A 21,029-nucleotide genomic window follows, 5' to 3' on the forward strand; every position below is an offset into this window, starting at 1 on the left:
CATGCTCTCCTCCAGGGGATCTTCCTGATCCAGGGATTGAACCTGCATCTCTTATGTCTCTTGCACTGGCAGGTGAGTTCTTTACCACCTGGGAAGCCCAACGTTGTTGGATTTACAAACAAATTGGACTTACAAATGTTCTCTGTGAACATTTGTATGTCGAGGACTTAGTATATTTTGTTACAGCAGCCACAGGAAACTAATACAATCCTCATCACACTTTGATGAAGACTTAGGTACTAAAAAGTCAGGTTTTACACATGAGGGCATTGAAGCTTAATCAAAAGCAAATTTTACCAATAACAAATACCAACATGGTGCAAAGTGCTTTACATAGAGTAGTAACTCATTTAATCCCCACAAAAATCCTAGTCCTACACCAACCCCATGAAGCTATCCCACTTTAATGAAGAATAAAAAAAGTAAGGCAGAGAGAGGTTAGGTAATTTGCCTGAGGTCACACAGCGTTTAAGTGGTGAAGTCAGGATTCAAACTCAAACCCAGGATCTGTCCTCTTAACCACTATAACCACCGAAAGCCAGAAGAGTATTGAATCTGAACCTGAACTCAGGTGGTCTGGTTTCAACGCATGTATCCTTTTTCTACTTTGTCGTCCACCTGCCAAACAGAATGTTCTGTACTGAGCTGCCCCTTAAAATGCTTATCCGCTGACACAAACAAATTAATCAAATGAGCGGTGGCTTGCATACATCCCATGAGTTCAAATTAAATTTAAATTAGCTCATTTTAGCAATTGAGGCTGACCCAGGTCCATATGGACAACAGAAATCAGGAAACGAGTAACTAGGTTATTGGAGCCCTAAACAGGCCAAGTGACATGAAGCTTCTCCCTTACAAAGCTTTCAGGTACTAAGCCTTTTCAGTAAACATTTAATGAGCTCCTACTATGTGCCAGTACAGTGTCAGGTAATGGCAGCATAAATGACATGACCCCAGCCCAGGAGGGACATGCCCATGATCAGATTGCCATATATCCTGAGAAGTCTTAACTCTGAAGTCAGAACAGAGGTGCTGTTGGAAGACCTAGTTCATGGTTTCAGAGCAGGTGACATCTGAAACGCATCTTTAATTTCAAGATGCATTTTATTCTTATTTTAAGGCTAATCTAACCCTACCTCTTTCCAACACATACAAACACACCCATCTTTCTTTCCCCCCTCCTTCCTCCTTTCTAGCCTTCTTTACGCAACTTTCCCCTTAAATACTAGATTTTTTTCACTGCATGAACCACGAGCATGTATGCCAAGTTGCTTCAGGCATGTCTGATTCTTTATGACTCTACAGACTGTAGCCCACCAGGCTCTTCTGTTCATGGGGATTCTCCATGCAACAATACTGGAGTGGATTGCCATACCCTCCTCCAGAGGAATCTTCCTGACCCAGGGATCAAACCCACATCTCTTAGGTCGCCTGCGTTGCCAGGCAGATTCTTTACCACTAGCATCTCTGGGAAGCCCACAGGTGACCAACAAGATATTCAGCAATAATCATTGTTTGTGACTTCTCATCCATAATGAAAGGAACAGAAGTAATTGGTCATCTTCAGAAAAAATACTTTTAGGGCCAGAGCCTTGAATAACTGAAGTTAATAGATAACCAGTGATGGTTAATGTTAATTCAGCTAAACTGTTGTTTAGCTGCTCAGTCATGTAAGACTCTTTTGCAAACCCATGGACTAAAGCCCTCCAGGCTTCTCAGTCCATGGGATTTCCCAGGCAAGAATACTGGAGTGAGTTGCCATTTCCTACTCCAGGGGATCTTTGTGACCCAAGGATCGAACCCAAGTTTCCTACATTGGCAGGTGGGTTCTTTACAACTGAGCCACCAGGGAAGTCCTCGGCTAAACTCTCTCCCCCTCGATTAACAGATGTAGAGATAGTCTATTTCTACCAACAATGGAGGAGGACACAGCCCTGGAAAAAGGGATGGGGACACAGGCGGTGGAAGGTATGCCAGGAAGCTGGGGACATGGGTTCCTGGGAGCCAAAGAAGAAAGATCTAGAATAAAGGTGTGCCCTGCCACCAATTTTCAGCCGGCCACTCACCCACCCACAGGGTCACACCACACTCAGCAAGCTGGCACAGCCATCACTTTGCAGGTGGATTAGCAGAAAGACTGCAGGCTCTGACTTGACCCAGACCTCTGCTATCTGCACTGTAAACAGGACACAGAGAATCTGCCTGATAGGCGTTCCCAGCACCAGTGGGATGTTACAGAGCACAGACACGCAATCCACGTTAGCCACGACAGTGTTGAATGAACACAGTCTTCACCATCAGCGAACCTGACGATCCTATTCCTTTATCCTCACCATCATCATCACCATCACTGCCACCAAAGCTGCACATAAGCTTTGGGCAGGTCATTTACAGCCTGGGCCTGAATTTCCACATTGGTTAAGTGAGTTCTCATGGACCGTGAGGACAATACGTGACACTTTGGCACAGTGAGGCCAGGCCCCGCTCACACCAGAAGCTGCCCAACTGGAGTGGTTCTGGGGCCACAGTACAGAGCCGTGGCATTGGTCTCACCAAGTAAACAAACAAGCCCCTTCCACTAAAATCGGATCCTATGAACAGAAAACATGCCCACTCACCTCTGCCCTGCACTGAGGAAGCTGCCCCCCAGAAGGGTTCAGAGTCAACCGCCTCTGGCAGCCTCGTTGATCTCCTGGCCCTAAAGGACGTGCAACCTCGAGCCTGAAGTGGCTGGACTCTGTGCTTGGGTTTATTATTTCTGCACTGCTTACAAAAAGCCCTTGGATCTACATGAGTATTTCTTTTTTTAACCCCTGGCATGAGCATTGCACAACAGAGGCACGCCTCCATCAGCTTGAGCTGTCCCCCGACTAACAAAGCACCGTGAGGTTCACTGGTGTGGTCTCTGCTGAAAGAGGTCAAACAGTGCCTGCTCCGGCCCCGGGGCTTGGCATCCCCAGGAAGCTCTGATGTGGGAGGGCAATGCTGCACACATCCCGACCGAACCACCCAGCAGACCCAGCTCAGTGAGCTTGTTGCCCTCTGGCCAGAGAGGCGACAAGGCTGAGGAGCAGTAGGTCAGGATTAGGAAACTGCCACCCATCAGTTTTGTGGCCAACAGTGGGCCTCCGCCAGCCAGTTACAAATGAAACTATCTATGAAACAGAAACAGAATCACAGACATAGAGGGACTTCCCTGGCAGTCCAGTGGTTAAGAGTCCTTGCTTCCACTGCTGGGAGCATGGGTTCAATCCCTGGTGGGGGAACTAAGATCCCACATACGGCACAGCATGGCCAAAAAATAAACAAATAAAAATAAATTTGAGTAAGCATCTTTCAAAATAAAAATAGTAATCATGGACATAAAGAATATACTGGTGGTTACCAAGGGGAGGGGGCTGGGGGAAGAATGGAGTAGGAAATTGGGGTCAGCAGATGTGAGCTTTCATAGAGAGAATGGATAAACCAACAGGTCCTACTGTACAGCACAGAGTACCATATTCAATATCCTATGATATGGGACTTCCCTGGTGGCGCAGTGGATAAGAATCCTCCTGCCAATGCAGGGGACACGGGTTCGATCCCTGTTCTGGAAAGATACCACATGCCACAAAGAAACTGGGCCCGTGTGCCCCCACTACCGAGCCCAAGTGCTGCAACCACTGAAACCCACGCGCCTGGAGCCCCTGCTCTGCAACGAGAAGCCACCACAATGAGAAACCCAAGCATCACGCTGAAGATCCAGGACAGCCAAAAATAATAAATAAATAAAAATTTAATAAACCAAGAAAATCTCTAACAAAAAAAAAAATTACTATGATCAACCACAATAGAAAAGAACATTAAACAAACGTATCTATGTGTATAATCGAATCACTTTGTTGTTAACAACAACCTTGTAAATCAACTATGGTTCAATTTTTTAAAAATTAATTAAAAAAACAAACTTGTAGAGCCTTTCTCCTATCGACTCGCATTCTTCACCCTCCCACGGCTGCATCTCACATTCCTCTCCCGGCTCCCACCAGGCTGAGCATCTGCCTCCTGCAAGGTCTCGCCCCATCCTGCTCATGTCACAAAAATCCAAGTTCAAATCACCCACTGTACCCGCCTCCTCCTCCAACTCCACTCCTGCCCCTGCCCTCCCCTCTCACTCTCCCACCCCGAGAGTTCGTCCCCACCCCCTATTCCATCCTGTATTTTTTCTCTCTCTCCCACCCCTCTTATGCCTCTCCTCCGGTCCTCTGTGTTCCCACCTCTGTTCAGAGAACTTAAATGAGAAAATTTCTGTACATTATTTCCGCAGACTGCACTGTGCCGTCCTACCTTTGTTAAACCCCAAACCTCATCTTTCCTCGATGATTTGGGCCTTTGTGAGAGCTGATACAGACACCACGGGCAGGCCACAAGAGGGACAGCCAGCTGGGGTGACGGGCATATTTCCCATGAAGGACACACAGCATTGACACAGATGAAAGAGCAGGATCCCCGGCTCCAAAGATGCCACCACGAGGGCCCCCACACACCAAGGCAGCTTGTCTTTCAGGAGCACGGCCGACAGCCTTGCTGAGAAAAGCAGCACCTCTAACTGGATCTGATCTCAAAACTTTTGCACAGAGGACATGGCCCAAACAATAAGGTGACAGAGATGTAGAGGCTGGAATGGGCCAATGCGCTTAACGGACATTGTTTGTGTTAGTAGCTCAGTCGTGTCCGTGCCCGATTCTTTGAGATCCCATGGACTGCGTCCTGCAAGTCTCCTCTGTCCATGGAATTCTCCAGGTAAGAATACCAGAGTGGATAGCCATTCCCTTTTCCAAGGGATCTTCCCGATTGAACCTGGGTCTCCCACATTACAGGCAGATTTTTTACCATCTGAGCCACCAGGGAAGCCCTTAACAGACATAGTTATGTTTATTATTTTAAAAGAGTCATAAAATAGAACTCATCCTGTTTCTACTGGAACAATTTTGGTGAGGGAGGCTGTTCTGAAATACATTCACTCTTTAGGCAATAAATCCTAAATAAGCCAATCAAGACTTTGATCACCATTCATTGGAAAGCATGCCATCAGGCAGCTCTGGGTTCAAATCCCACCTCCGCTACAGGGCCAGGAACCCACCCTGTCTGTGCCTCAGTTTCTTAGTGGGTAAACTAAGAATACTAAGCCATCTCAGTTGTTTTTGACTCTCTGAGATCCCAAGGACTGTAGCCTGCCAGGCTCCTCTGTCCATGGGATTCTCTAGGCAAGAATACTGGAGTGGGTTGCCATTTCCTCCTCTAGGGGATCTTCCTGACCCAGGGGCTGAACCAGTGTCTCCTATACCTCCTGAACCGTCAGGTGGGTTCTTTACCACCTGGGAAGCCCACTAACCCACCCAGAATACCTGATATTGACCCTATACACATCCTCATCATTATTTGCTGTTGTTCAGTTGCTAAGTGTCTGACTCTTTGTGACCGACCCATGGACTGGAGCATGAGCCAGGCTTCCCTGTCCTTCACCACCTCCCAGAGTTTGCTCAAACTCATATCCATTGAGTCAGTGATGCCATCCAGCCTTTTCCCTCCTACCTTCAATCTTTCCCAGCATCAGGGTCTTTTCCAATGAGTCAGCTCCTCACATCAGGTAGCCAAAGTATTGGTGCTTCATCATTGTTATGTGAACATTTACTGAGATGTCAACATGTCAGACAGTAAGTGTCTAACATGGATTAATTCATTAACACAATAACCCTCACTGGGGACTGTTATGGTCCCATTTCACAGACGGACCGAGAAGTCGAGTAACTTGCCCAAGGTCACACAGCTGAGCTGAGGATGTAGACTCCACTTCTAGACAGTCTGGCTCCAGACCTACACTGTCCAGTCTCTGACGTTAGGCTCAGTGGACAGCAGAGAGTAAGCTGTTCAACAGCTCAGTCGCTAGGATTATCATAATACACTGTCTTTATTTCTATAAACACCACTGCCTCCAGGGGGGTGATTTTTTATTTTGCCTTTTTGAATTAAATTTCCATCCTAGGGGCACAAAACCTAGTGTAATCGCTTATGTTTCTGCAGGCTATCCATTCCCATCCTGTTGGAAAGAAAGCTGGGCTCAGGAAACTGCCTGCCTACGCACAGCTTCATGGGTCAGGCTGCACTCTCTGAGCTGGAGAGGCTGGGGGTATCTGCACTCTAGAATTGTTGGCAAATCTCTCCGTGGCCAGGGCCAACTGCAGAATGACAGCCACCACCTGTCACTCTCGAATGGGAAGCGGTGGGGGCAGAAGGCCACTCCATGCAGAGAGGAAAGCTCCCCAGCCTGACACAGATAGGCCCACCTCCGACCATTCCCAGGGGCCTGCAAGCTGGACGGGGACTGCCCTCCCCTGGCTCCATCCTGAGCAAGCGTTGACTGGTGTTGAAATCCATCATGCTCTGGGCAGCAGCCCCAGCTGTGCCCCCAGAGCCGACCAGCGCCTTCAGCCTGAACTTGGCAGCACACAGTCCTTCCACTGCAGTGGGAGGGAGCTGTTTGTTTAATTGAAAGCTTCTCCCACCAGAGCCTGAGCACATTTGTCAGCAGCAAGGGGAGATGGGAAGCATGGGGCCACAAGGAACAACCCTCCCTGCTCCAAATGCTGATGCCTCCTACAGTCCCACCCAGGATGGGCTCCACCAGCCAAGTCATTCTGGCAGGGGAGGTGGGGCCTTTTGTCCCCATGGGCCTGGAAGCATGCCTTCAGGACAAATACAGTACAGCACCATGGTAGCCACACCTGGATATTGTGAAATCCAGCAATCTCAACCTGAGCATCCTAACCTCCGGACTGTAGGCAAAACGTCAGAGAAGAAAACCCAGGGGGTGGTCAAGAGCATGGACTTTGGCACACCACAGCTCTGAGTCTGAATCACTGACATATTCTTAAGCCATGAGACCCAGACAAGCTGCACAGCCTCTGAGTCATTCTCATCTATGCAATGGACAGGACAACCAGCCTAGAACCCCAACCCTGGAGACCATGAACCCCATAACTACAATATTCAGAATTCACTGAAAGGCGTGGGCACAAAAAGATAGTCCATTAAATCAGAAACCAGGAGGGCAAGCACCTTTGCGAGGGGCAAGGAGGCAGAGAGGAGGGCCAGGGCAGGAGGTAGGAGGGGCAGGTGCCCAGGGGTACTGGTAAAGTCCTACTTCTTGATCTGGGAGCTGGTTATAAAGGTGGACTCCCTTTGTAAAAATATGCCAAGCTTCACACTGCATGCTTCTTGTACTTTGCTGCTTGTAGAATAAACAATATTGTAGAATATGTTCAATTTTTAGAATTTATGAGAACAAACAAACAAACAAAGCTTTGGGAGGGATGTATAAACCAGCCTTTGACCTAAGCTCGAAGAATGAACCTGGATCTGAACATGCCAGTTACCTTGCCACGTGGGCCCCTTCCCCCAGGGCTTATCACAAGCTCAGTTCAGTTCAGTCTCTCAGTCGTGTCCACCTCTTTGCAAACCCATGGACTGCAGCACGCCAGGCTTCCCTGTCCATCACCAACTCCCGGACCTTCCTCAAACTCATGTCTGTCGAGTTGGTGATGCCATCCAAACATCTCATCCTCTGTTGTCCCCTTCTTCTGCCTTCAATCTTTCCCAGCATCAGGGTCTTTTCCAAAGAGTCAGTTCTTTGCATCAGGTGGACAAAGTATTGGAGTTTCAGCTTCAGCATCAGTCCTTCCAATGAATATTCAGGACTGATTTCCTTTACAATTGACTGCTTTGATCTCCTTTAGGATTGACTGGTTGGATCTCCTGGCAGTCCAAGGGACTCTCAAGAGTCTTCTCCAACACCACAGTTCAAAAGCATCAATTCTTTGGTGCTCAGCTTTCTTTAGAGTCCAATTCTCACAGCCACACATGACTACTGGAAAAACCATAGCTTTGACTAAATGGACCTTTGTTGGCAAAGTAATGTCTCTGCTTTTTAATATGTTGCCTAGGTTTGTCATAGCTTTTCTTCCAAGAAGCAAGCATCTTTTAATTCCATGGCAAATTATTCATAAAGCCATCCCATAATGACCCAGTGGCATCTGTAGACCCCCCACCCCCAGTGGATTTAGGGCCATCCCAGCCAGTGATGCCAAACCATCCTCACTGGCTTGCACAAATGTTCACTGAGCAGCTACTGTGGGCCAGGCATGGGCCCGGAGAAGAAGAAAACTAAGAATGCTCCTTCTTTCAAAAAGGCTTCCTTTCAGGTGCCTCCATATGATTCCTGGGGCTTTCTCAGCTGCAGCCCTCCCTCCCAGTCCATGCCTATTGGAAGCCAAGAGTCTGGTTATGATTTTTTTTCCCTTCAAGGTTTTCTGAGGCATCTAGCACAGCAGAGCTCTGATGCACATGTATCATCTCTAGGTGAAGCTCTTTAACCTCTCTAACCCTCAGTGTTCTCTTTTTGAAAATGGGAGTAATGACTCCCCCTCAGGGTTCTGAGAGAATTATATAAGACGAGGCAGTAAAATGTTTAGAGCAGTGCTTGGCATATAGTAGGCACTTAATGCACTCTGGCTGTTTTCGTTAATTTCTGCGAATTCCCAGTGAGCTGTGTCTTTTGCTACATCTGTCCATGAAATTTACCTGTCTTCTTTTCCCATGAAACCCTACCAACCCAGAGCATTCACAAGTCATTTACCTTCTCAGAAAGGGGACCCAAATAAGGGAGAGAGAGACAGAGAGAAGGGATGGGGATGGGGATATAGGGAGGATGGAAATTCACTTTCTCTGTGGAACCACTTTACATTTGGCTTTGGTTTTTTACCAACGTGGATACTGTCCAGTACAGTAGCCGTAACTACATGTGGCTACTGAGCACCTGAATTGCGCTATACATGTAAAACATACACCGGATTTCAAAGACTTTGCATGAAATGAAGAGTTAAAATATCTCAAGAATTTTTTTAATATACTTTGGCTATATTGACATATTACTAAAATTAACTTCACCTATTTCTTTTTACTCTTTTTTTTAATATGACTACTGGGAAATTTAAAATCTCATATGTGACCTGATACGTATTTCTATTGTGCAGCACTGTTTCAGCTTATCAACATGTCTTCGTACACAAAGGCAGTTTTCTCTTTCAAAGGAATTTTCATCCCAGTTCTTAAGATAGATGTCTCCTCTCGATACAGAAATATATTTTAGACCAAGTTCCATGGATGTAGAAACTGAGCCTGGGAGAGATGAAGTGAGTCGCCTAAGGGCATGAGGCTGACCAATGGAAGAGCCAGAATTCGACTCCGGGTCCAGAGAGGTGCTGAATTGAGCTCTTGACTCTATTTCAGTCCTGTCTCCAAATCTCGAGACACTGATCTCTTCGAGATGCTGGTCTCTCCACACAGTCACCCCAGGAAAGAATAAACTGTCTGTTACTTTTCACCAGGACCCCCAGTGGGTAGCTGTGTTTTAAAGGGTAAGACTGGTACCTCGAGGGGGGCAAGGAGGAACGTGGCTTAACCAGGGTGTGAGTGAGCATTTGCAGAGGTAAGATTAGAATGTGAGATGTTCTCACACTTTTGATACCAGGCCGTCAGATCAGATCAGATCAGATCAGTTGCTCAGTCGTGTCCAACTCTTTGCGACCCCATGAATTGCAGCACGCCAGGCCTCCCTGTCCATCACCAACTCCCGGAGTTCACTGAGACTCACGTCCATCGAGTCAGTGATGCCATCCAGCCATCTCATCCTCTATCGTCCCCTTCTCCTCCTGCCCCCAATCCCTCCCAGCATCAGAATCTTTTCCAATGAGTCAACTCTTCGCATGAGGCGGCCAAAGTACTGGAGTTTCAGCTTTAGCATCATTCCTTCCAAAGAAATCCCAGGGCTGATCTCCTTCAGAATGGACTGGTTGGATCTCCTTGCAGTCCAAAGGACTCTCAAGAGTCTTCTCCAACACCACAGTTCAAAAGCATCAATTCTTCGGCACTCAGCCTTCTTCACAGTCCAACTCTCACATCCATACATGACCACAGGAAAAACCATAGCCTTGACTAGACACACCTTTGTTGGCAAAGTAATGTCTCTGCTTTTGAATATGCTATCTAGGTTGGTCGTAACTTTCCTTCCAAGGAGTAAGCGTCTTTTAATTTCATGGCTGCAGTCACCATCTGTAGTGATTTTGGAGCCCACAAAAATAAAGTCTGACACTGTTTCCACTGTTTCCCTATCTATTTCCCATGAAGTGGTGGGACTGGATGCCATGATCTTCGTTTTCTGAATGCTGAGCTTTAAGCCAACTTTTTCACTCTCCACTTTTACTTTCATCAAGAGGCTTTTGAGTTCCTCTTCACTTTCTGCCATAAGGGTGGTGTCATCTGCATATCTGAGGTTATTGATATTTCTCCTGGCAATCTTGATTCCAGTTTGTGTTTCTTCCAGTCCAGCGTTTCTCATGATGTACTCTGCATAGAAGTTAAATAAGCAGGGTGACAATATACAGCCTTGACGTACTCCTTTTCCTATTTGGAACCAGTCTGTTGTTCCATGTCCAGTTCTAACTGTTGCTTCCTGACCTGCATACAAATTTCTCAAGAGGCAGATCAGGTGGTCTGGTATTCCCATCTCTTTCAGAATTTTCCACAGTTTATTGTGATCCACACAGTCAAAGGCTTTGGCATAGTCAATAAAGCAGAAATAGATGTTTTTCTGGAACTCTCTTGCTTTTTCTATGATCCAGCGGATGTTGGCAATTTGATCTCTGGTTCCTCTGCCTTTTCTAAAACCAGCTTGAACATCAGGAAGTTCATGGTTCACATATTGCTGAAGCCTGGCTTGGAGAATTTTGAGCATTACTTTACTAGCGTGTGAGATGAGTGCAATTGTGCAGGAGTTTGAGCATTCTTTGGCATTGCCTTTCTTTGGGATTGGAATGAAAACTGACCTTTTCCAGTCCTGTGGCCACTGCTGAGTTTTCCAAATTTGCTGGCATATTGAGTGCAGCACTTTCACAGCATCATCTTTCAGAATTTGAAGTAGCTCAACTGGAATTTCATCACCTCCACTAGCTTTGTTCGTAGTGATGCTTTCTAAGGCCCACTTGACTTCACATTCCAGGATGTCTGGCTCTAGGTCAATGATCTCACCATCGTGATTATCTGGGTTGTGAAGATCTTTTTGTACAATTCTTATGTGTATTCTTGCCATCTCTTCTTAATATCTTCTGCTTCTGTTAGGTCCATACCATTTCTGTCCTTTATTGAGCTCATCTTTGCATGAAATGTTCCTTTGGTATCTCTGATTTTCTTGAAGAGATCGCTAGTCTTTCCCATTCTGTTGTTTTCCTCTATTTCTTTGCATTGATCACTGAAGAAGGCTTTCTTATGTCTTCTTGCTATTCTTTGGAACTCTGCATTCAGATGTTTATATCTTTCCTTTTCTCCTTTGCTTTTCACTTCTCTTCTTTTCACAGCTATTTGTAAGGCCTCCCCAGACAGCCATTTTGCTTTTTTGCATTTCTTTTCCATGGGAATGGTCTTGATCCCTGTCTCCTGTACAATGTCACGAACCTCATTCCATAGTTCATCAGGCACTCTATCTATCAGATCTAGTCCCTTAAATCTATTTCTCACTTCCCCTGTATAATCATAAGGGATTTGATTTAGGTCATACCTGAATGGTCTAGTGGTTTTCCCTACTTTCTTCAATTTAAGTCTGAATTTGGCAATAAGGAGTTCATGGTCTGAGCCACAGTCAGCTCCTGGTCTTGTTTTTGCTGACTGTATAGAGCTTCTCCATCTTTGGCTGCAAAGAATATAATCAATCTGATTTCGGTGTTGACCATCTGGTGATGTCCATGTGTAGAGTCTTCTCTTGTGTTGTTGGAAGAGGGTGTTTGCTATGACCAGTGCATTTTCTTGGCAAAACTCTATTAGTCTTTGCCCTGTTTGCCTGTAACTCCAGGTGTTTTTTGACTTCCTACTTTTGCATTCCAGATCAGGTGTCAAATGACAAGTCCAGTCTTGGCTACTTCTTACTCGGAATCACTCAAGGAACTCGAGCCGCTGCAGGGCTCTAACTGCTACCAGAGGGGTCACGTTGGATCAGCTGTGCCTTACATGAACTAAGAATGAATCCTCTCTGTACCCCCTGAGACCTGGATTCTTTATGCCCATTTTACAGATGAGCAAACAAACTCCCAGGAAGGCTCAGTGATCTGCCCAGTCACCCAGCTAGGAAGTGGCAGAGCTGGAATTCCATCCCAGTGCTCGTTAACAACGATGAATCCCTGCTTCACACCTCCGAGTCTTTGCTCCTATGGTCCCCTGGCTTAGAATGCCCCCTCATCCTCAGCAAGGTCTGGCTCAAACCACATTTTCTGTAAAGTCAAAAATCTCTCTCCTCTTTCATAAACCCAATCACTCCTTTCTTTGATCACCCATGAGCTTTAAACTTCATCTATCCCAGGTGTCTCAGTGGTAAAGAAACTGCCTGCCAATGAAGGGACCTGGGTTCCATCTGAGTCAGGAAGATTCCCCTGGAGAAGGAAATGGAAACCTGCTCCAGTATTCTTGCCTGGAAAATTCCATGGACAGAGAAGCCTGGTGGGCCACAGTCCACAGGGTCACAAAAGAGTCGGACACAGCTTAGTGACTAAACGACAACAACAAATCTTGCACTTACCACTAAGTGTTAGAGTTCATTGCTTACATGTCTATTACCTCCACAACAGCCTGAGCCTCTTCAGAGAAGCCTTACCTTGTCCATATGTACAGTTTCAGTTCCTGGCACAGTATCAGGCACATAGGAAGTACTCAATAAATAATCTGTTGATTGAATGAAATAATCAACCAACCTGTCTTGACACCCTGGTTTTTGTTCTGCATCCCTCTTGCCAACCAGCTTCCCTTTTCTGCATTCTGATGTTCTTCCCCACGGGCGGCTTCTCCACCAATCTGTTTGCATGGAGAAAGGCCAAGTGCAACGCTTTCGACTGTAGCTCGGTAACACCAATTGTCACCTCTCCACTTTTATTAATTGCAGGGTTAATCAAGCACTCCAAATTTTGCCCACCCACGCTAACATGAAAGCATTTCTGGATGGCCAAGAAAACAAGGTGTAAGCTGAAGCAAAAGGAATGATATCACAGTCTTTTGGATCTTGTTCGACTGCCATGTTTTTCAGAACCTTTGGGTCTGAGTCAGATTAGATGGAAGAACAGTCTTGATCAAAATCTCAGCCATGCATAGCTTCTATACAGCAGGTAGGTACCTGAGTGAACTCTGATGTACTTGTTTGTCTGAGTCCTTTCACCATCCTTTGAGATTCCTGTTATTATGCCAGCATTCAGATAAGGAAACTGAGGCTCAATGGAGAAATATGCTACAGACTTGCCCAGGGTCACCCAGCTGGATGAGACAGAGCTAAGACCCAGACTCACTCATCATCACTGCAGGAGTCCTGCAGAGTCCCTGCCACCCAAGACTTGATGGTCACACTCCTGCCTCTTACATGTGGCCTGGTTCACTCCCCCAGACCTGCCAGCCACCTGCCAGTCACTTCAGTGAAGCAGGCAGCCTCATGCAATCGACGTTTTCTTTCCTGTGCCGAAAAGGTTTATCCACCCTTCTAGTTGTCACACCTTAAGATGTTTTCATCTGAACCTCCCTCGAGATCTTGCTTTCCAACTCGAAAACATTTTTCATCGGAACATTTTTGGCCCGTCTTAGAACACAGGTGTTGGAGGCAGGTATTTTCCCTGTCCTTCACTCCTGCCTGCTGTGTCTCGTTTGGCGGGCAGGAAACACAGAAGCACAAGGACCAAAGGAAGAGGGAGGGATTTCCTATACATGAGAATGCACTTTTCAAGCTTCTGCTTGCAAAGGATGAATGTTACCCTTCCAAATTGTCCCCTTTCATTTTATAAGTAGTGCTTTTTTTTTTTTTTTTTAAACATTCAATAAAGATGCCACAGAGGCCGCTGGGCCGACTCCTGATGACAGGCCCTGACAGGCTCCCATATGGAGAGGCTGACATTCCAGATGCCTCCGTGTACCAGGTTTCCAGAAGCATAGTTACCAGCCCCCTGGGACCGGAAAAGCAGTGCTGCACAGCAGACGCGCCACATGGCTTACAGTCCCGCGTAACGAGCGAGCCGCTCAGAGCCTGCAGCGGCCCAGGAGCCCCCGTGCTACGTTGCCAGGTGAAGTCACTCTGGCGCTCTCTCGAATGAGCAGGTAGAGAATTGAAAGGCAAGATGAGCATCTGCGGGGGAAGGCTGACCTAAGCCTCACCGCCTAGAGAGGGATTTGAGAAATGGAAGGTCAAACAATTAGGATTATCAAATCTTCCAAACGTGGGTAATAAACTGACCCTTTTAAAGAAGAGCAGGAAGTTGGTAAAAAAGCACAGGTCTAGTTTTATGAGACTACATTTCCATTGCAAATGAGTTCAGCCAAGAATCACAGGGAGGTTTTGTTTCATTGTTTATCCTCAAAATATAAGCCCCTAATTAAAAAGTGTTGTTGAAATACCATCTCCCTCTCCCAGAATATACAGATTTCAGACCCCATGGATCCCGTTTGGAGAAGAACCCATCTACCAAGTCGATCTCATCCTGGTTGCACCTGGAGGGTTTGGGAAACAAGTTTCATCACATTGTTACAAGGGGTTAAAGGGCTGTGGATGAAACAGAGAGCTGAAGTCGAGGATCGCTCTCCTGTGGGTGGACAGGATGCTGACCTCTGGGGCCTGTTCTCCAGGACTGATGCTGCAAAAGCCCTCAGGGTTTAACAACCAGAATGGGCTCATGACATGGAGCAAAGTCAACCCCAGCACATTCGGAGAGCAGGTGCAAACGCTATTTCTGCACCAGCAAGACTGCCCCTGGGACTTGCCTGGTGGTCTAGTGGGTTAAGAATTTGCCTACCAATGAAGGGGACATTGGTTCAATCCCTGGTCCAGGAAGATTCCACATGCCTCAGGGCAACTAAACCCATGCTCCACAGCTATTGAGCCTGTGTGCCGCAACTGCTGAAGCCCAGGCACCCTAGAGCCTGTGTTCCGCAACAAGAGAAGCTACTGCAATAAGCCTGTGTACTGTAAGAAGAGGAGCCCCTGCTCAATGCAACTAAAGAAAGCCTGCACAAAGCAACAGAGACCCAGAGCCACCAAAAATAAAAATATTTTTTTAAAAAAAGACTGCCTCTGTTCCTCCATACTCCTTGTCCATCTGCATCATGACAAAGGCCTATGACCTCATGCAAGTGAACCTGTGTCTAAAGCTGGCCCAGCTTCTCTCCAGACTGGCCAGGCCACTAGCACCCCTGAAAGGGGTCAGGGGACTTCCCAGCAGGAATCATGGTTAGAGTGTAGGAAAAACACCCAGGATGAATTCTGCAAGGAAAGCATGGGGTCTCCTGTTGAACAGCAGTGTTGACCTAGTCATATAAAGTAATTAACAAAGGGTAAATAAAGCACTTTTCAAATTCCAAGTTCCACACATTCTTCAGAGCAATCAAATGCACTTAACTACCCCACTCCAGCATCTGTAGGAAATTCCTGAGATTCAGTCTTGCACCAACAGGAGTGTATTCCCTGCTTACAAACCGGAACTCAAACTTTTATTTTCTTCCACCCTTCTTCTACTTTCTTTTCTAGGATTACCTTGAACTCCAGGAACCCAAAGTTACAGGGAGTTCAACAGACAGATAGAGCACTCTTTTTAATTTATCACTCCATAATCCAATTTTCTTCACACTGGACCACAAGTCACTGGCCTCCTCACAAATCCACAGGGGCTGTGAGATGCGACATACGGCTGGACAAATTATGTGGAAAATGGGAAAACTCATCACTTTGGGCCCCAGTTTCCGAATCAATAACACGAGAAGGTCAGGTTAGAACTTTTCTAAAGGTCTCCCCGGCCGCCAACGCTGGAGGAGCCTGCGCAGCATGAAGTTTTCATGCTTCAACAGCCTCAGCCACATAAGAGCCTTTCCCTGTGATGTGATGGAAGCAGTGACACATGAACCTCCAGCACCAGCAACATAAGGGCAGGACCCCTCCAGAGCCAGGCCAATGCTTGGCTGATACCTTGTAACCACCCTGTGCAGCAGGGTTTCTCTTTTTAAATTTATTTTTAATTGGAGGGTAATTGCTTTACAATACTGTGTTGGTTTCTGCCATACATCAACATGCATCAACCATAGGTATACATATGTCCCCTCCCTCTTGACCCTCCCTCCCACCTCCTACCCCATCCCACCCCTCTAGGCTGTCACAGAGCACCTGGTGGGTTTGAGCTTCCTGCCTCTTAACAGCAAATTCCTACTGGCTATCTATTTTACATACGGTAATGTACGTTTCCATGCTCTCTTTCAATTCATCCCACCCTCTCTTTCCCCTACTATGCACACAAGCCCATTCTCTGTGGCTGTCTCCACTGCTGCCCTGCAAATAGGTTCTTCCTACCATCTTTCTAGATGTCATATATATGCATTAATGTACAATATTTGTTTTTGTTTTTTTTTTTCTTTCTGACTAGGCAGGTTTTATTAACTCTGCTGCAGCATAGAGAAAATGGAAAGTCAATGACACTGAGTGGCCCGCCCAGGATAGCAGAGATGTAAGCCAGAGAGACCCAGAACCAACATTTTTCAACGCCTTCTACCAGTGTCACCCTAGCCGGGTCATCCTCAGTGCTGCCTGAATTGAAGCCCCTCCTACATGGCACCCCTCCTCATCTTTGCTCTTGATGGGCGACTCTCAACATAGGAGAGGTACCAGTGCCTGTGATGAGCAACTCATGCCATTGATCCACTGACCCCGGCCCTCAAGGGCTTACACCTGTTAGTCACGCAGTTGTGTCTGACTCTACAACCCCATGGACTGTAGCCTGCTGGGCTCCTGTCCATGGGATTCTCTAGGCAAGAACACTGGAGTGGAGAGTCATGCCCTCCTCCAGGGGATCCTTCCCACCCAGGATCGAACCCAAATCTCCTGCACTGCAGGTGGATTCTTAACCGGCTGAGCCACAGACAAGTCCTGAACTGAGCCCCATTCCCCTGGGACTTCATCCTCCAGGACCTGCTCCCTCCCTTGCAGCCATGTGACAGCCTTGTGGTCTCTCAGTCAGCAACTGAGAAGTGGTCTCAGGGCCTTTGCACTTACCTCAGCTTTAGCTCTTCCCCCAGATGTCTCCAGATGACTCATCTCTTCACCTTCTCAGGTGTCTGCTCAAATCACCTTCTCTGAGAATCCCTTTGTGACCAACTTAAACCTGCAAACTCTAGCCACCACCACCATAAACACACACATGCACACACACACACACACATCCCTCCCTCAACTAGAAGATGAGCTCCCTGAGGATAGGGCCCTCTACCACTCAGTTTATTAATAGATCCATTGTGCAAGAGCAGTGACTCACACACAGGATTCAATAAATATCTGTGCGAACGAATGAAAAAAAAATTAAGATTTGAATGAAAGACCAGTCCATCCTAAAGGAAATCAACTCTGGATATTCATTGGAAGGACTGATGCTGAAGCTGAAACTTCAGTACTTTGGCCACCTGATGTGAAGAGCTGACTCACTGGAAAGGACCCTGATGCTGGGAAAGATTGAGGGCAGGAGGAGAAGGGGACGACAGAGGATGAGATGGTTGGATGGCATCACTGACTCAATGGTCATGAGTTTGAGCAAACTCCAGGAGACAGTGAAGGACAGGGAAGACCAGCTTGCTGCAGAGTCGGACGTGACTCAGCGACTGAACAACTGCCACAGGGTGGTCTCTGCTCATCGCACCACCTCTCTCCATCACAACCAGAGCTTAAGACCCATGAGGGCAGGAACTGAGCCCACAGAATGGGCCTTAATCCACATGGGTTTCCTCCCATCAACTAGTCATCACTGACCTGCTGTCCCTCCAGCCTGGGCAACACATCACTTTAAAGAAAGCACTTGTATATTTGCAAAAGACACAGGCCTGGGTCTCCATACACGTACCCGGGACCCCTTTCGTCTGCTGGCATTAAAGAGCGTGCTCGTTACACACTACATTCAGGTGAGTCCATCCAGGAGAAGCTGCCCACGTATCACCCTCTACGTCTCTTCTGAGGCCCCAGCACCGTGCCAGCCCTACAGGGTGCCTGACGTGGGAAGGTCCATGTCACATTTGAGTGACTGTGAGTTTGGCTGGAGTGTTACAGCAATGCGAGGGATCAACCAGCTGGGCAGGGCCAGATGCATGTGTGCCTGTATGCTAAGTTGCTTCAGTCGTGTCTGACTCTTTGTGACCCCCCATAGGGACTGTAGCCTGCCAGGATCCTCTGTTCATGGTATTCTCCAGGCATGAATACTGGAGTGGGTAGGTTGCCATGCCCTCTTCCAGGGGACCTTCCCCACCCAGGGATCGAACCCACATCTCCTATGTCTCCTGCATCAGCAGGTGGGTTCTTCACCACTAGCACCACCTGGGAAGCCCAGGACCAGATGGGGCAGGACCTCAAAGCACAGATGCCACCACCCTGCAGAGCTACCAGATGCTCTAGGTTGCTACTCACACCACTGGGGGCCACACCACAGCCTCTGATCTGCCTGGCCAGGGAAGAGAGGCCCCCCACTTCCCACAAGTCACCATCTTGGTGGCACCCATGCACTGACATCAAAAGCCAAGCCTCATGTCTGAGAGACAGTGACAGGAGCACCTCCAGCTTTCCCAGTGGTTCAAAACCACCTCCTTCCTGGCTCTGAAGCCCAAGCTCCCTGTGCTTCTAAGGTGCTTGCCCAGTATAGAGGTGGTCACCTGAGTCCGTCATCATACCAACAGCACATGCGTTGGGGAGACTATTTATTTGGAAAAAAAAATTTTTTTTAAATAAAAGAACAAGACTTCTCTGGTAGTCTAGCAGTTAAGAATCTACTTGCCAATACACAGGGCATGGTTTGGATCCCTGATGTGGGGAGATCCCACATACAGAGGGGCAGCTAACAACTGCGCCTGTGCGCCACAACAACAAAACCCACGCACCCTAGAGCCAGTGCTCCACAAGAGAAGCCACCAAAATGAGAAGCCCACTCACTGCAACTAGAGAGCAGCCTCCACTCACCACAATCAGAGAAAAGCCTGTGCACAGCAAGTAAGACCCACAACGCACCCAGCATGGCCAAAAATAAACCAATAAATAAATAAAACTTAAAAAAATTAAATAACAGGTAAGAATCTGGGGGGACTAGGAATATTAAAAGGGCTTCCCAGGTGGCATCAATGGTAAAGAACCTGTCTGCCAATGCACCAGACATAAGAGACATGGGTTCAACCCCTGGGTTGGGAAGATCCCCTGGAGGAGGGCATGGCAACCCACTCCAGTATTCTTGCCTGGAGGATCCGATGGACACAGAAGCCTGGAGGGATACAGACTATAGGGTTGCAAAGAGTCAGACACAACTGAAGCGACTTAACAGGCAGGAATATTGTGCTTGAGGGATGAATGGGGATGTTTTCAGATGACAACTCCTTTCATCCCAGTGCCCTGATGAAACACTACTACCCCTATTTCACCCACATGGAAGCTGAGTCTCTGCCAGGAAGTAGCAGAGCTTGCTTCAAACCCAATATTTATGGCACAGGATGTGTACCCATCCAGCAGTATTTGGCCATTTGTGGTCATGTGAATAACCCAGAGAGTACTTGTATCGAGATGACATCAACATGTCAATTTAAATCATGTCAATGAAAAACAAAAAGGTGGGAATAGTAGTAAAGAATCCACCTGCCAATGCAGGAGACATGGGTTTGATCCCTGGGTCTGCAAGATCTCCTGGAGTAGGAAATGGCAACCCACTCCAGTATTCTTTCCTGGAAAATTCAACGGACAGAGGAGCCTGGTGGGCTACAATCCATGGGGCGACAAAGAGTCAGACACGACTTGGCACAGTTTTAAAAAGTGACTCCGAGAACACCTGCAAGCCCACACTGTTGGAGAAACAAATTCCTAGTAAGTCTTCTCTTCAATTTTGTCAAAATCTTGGACAGCCTCTAAAAAGCCCCTCCCTGCTTCATTTTCAATTGCCTCTCCATGGTCCTTCCAATCCAGGGAACGCTGTGCATTTGGCGGATCAATGTAAGAAGGATGTTTCTGTATCACGGATGGGGGTAGGAAAGCGGCCAACACTGGAGCCCCTCCCACCTACAGAGCACCTTCAAATATATGCTCACACAATCCTCAGAACAGTTTTGACAAACACTTCATCCTTTTTAGAGGTGCAAAAATCGGTGGTGCTCAGCAGATTTAAGTCAGATGCACATATAGTCAAGGGTACAATTTATTTTTCCTATTTTTCCTTAATTTTCAGAAACTAAGGTTGGTTTACAATGTTGTTAGTTTTTATATGTGTGTGTATATTCTTTTTTCAGAATCTTTTCCCTTATAAATTATTACAAGATATTGAGTATTATTCCCTGTGCTATACAGTAGGTCCTTGTTTGTTTATTTTTATATATAATAGTATACATCAGCTAATCCCAAATCCCTAATGTATCCCTCCCACCCTTTGCCCTCTGGTAACTGTAAATCTGTTTTCTCTGTGAGTCTCTTTGCTTTGTAAATAAGTTCATTTGTGTCATTTTTATTAACAGATTTCACATATAAAGGATATCATATGGGATTTGTCCTTGTCTGGCTTACTTTACTTAATATGACAGTCTCTACATGCAACCATGTTGCTGCAAATGGCATTACTTTTTTCTGACTGAATGATATTCTATTGTATATATACATATTTATCCATTCATTTGTCTCTGGACACTTGAGTGACTTCCACATCTTGGCTATTGTAAACAATGCTGCTATGGACATTGGGGTACACATATCTTTTCAAACTATAATTTTTTTCTCTGGATATATGCAAGGACCTTATTTAAATTGAGGTCTGACCTGACCCTAAAACTTAAGTTTTGCACAGGACATCAATTCATTCCTCCAAAGAGAATTCTATCTTCTGAAACAGAACTGGCTGCAGTGAAATTTGTGGAGCCTCTAAAACTCT

At 46.7% G+C, this 21,029-nt stretch overlaps 1 protein-coding gene across 2 annotated transcripts in view; it reads right to left on the minus strand.

The window, feature by feature from the left end:
- The window catches only part of LARGE1 (LARGE xylosyl- and glucuronyltransferase 1), a 609,947-nt gene that overhangs the window by 555,574 nt on the left and 33,344 nt on the right, over positions 1-21,029 (minus strand). Inside the window, exon 1 of one of the 2 annotated variants that reach the window (XM_059886204.1) lies at positions 2,619-2,745. The exons of the other annotated variant lie outside the window; for it this stretch is intronic. The gene's annotated coding sequence lies outside the window, so the exon portion shown is untranslated. Of the gene's footprint in view, positions 1-2,618; positions 2,746-21,029 lie in introns of those variants that run through there. 2 annotated transcript variants of the gene reach the window in all.

The sequence above is a fragment of the Bos taurus genome, chromosome 5 (genome assembly GCF_002263795.3).
Source record: "Bos taurus isolate L1 Dominette 01449 registration number 42190680 breed Hereford chromosome 5, ARS-UCD2.0, whole genome shotgun sequence".
In the NCBI taxonomy this organism is placed as follows: domain Eukaryota; kingdom Metazoa; phylum Chordata; class Mammalia; order Artiodactyla; family Bovidae; genus Bos; species Bos taurus.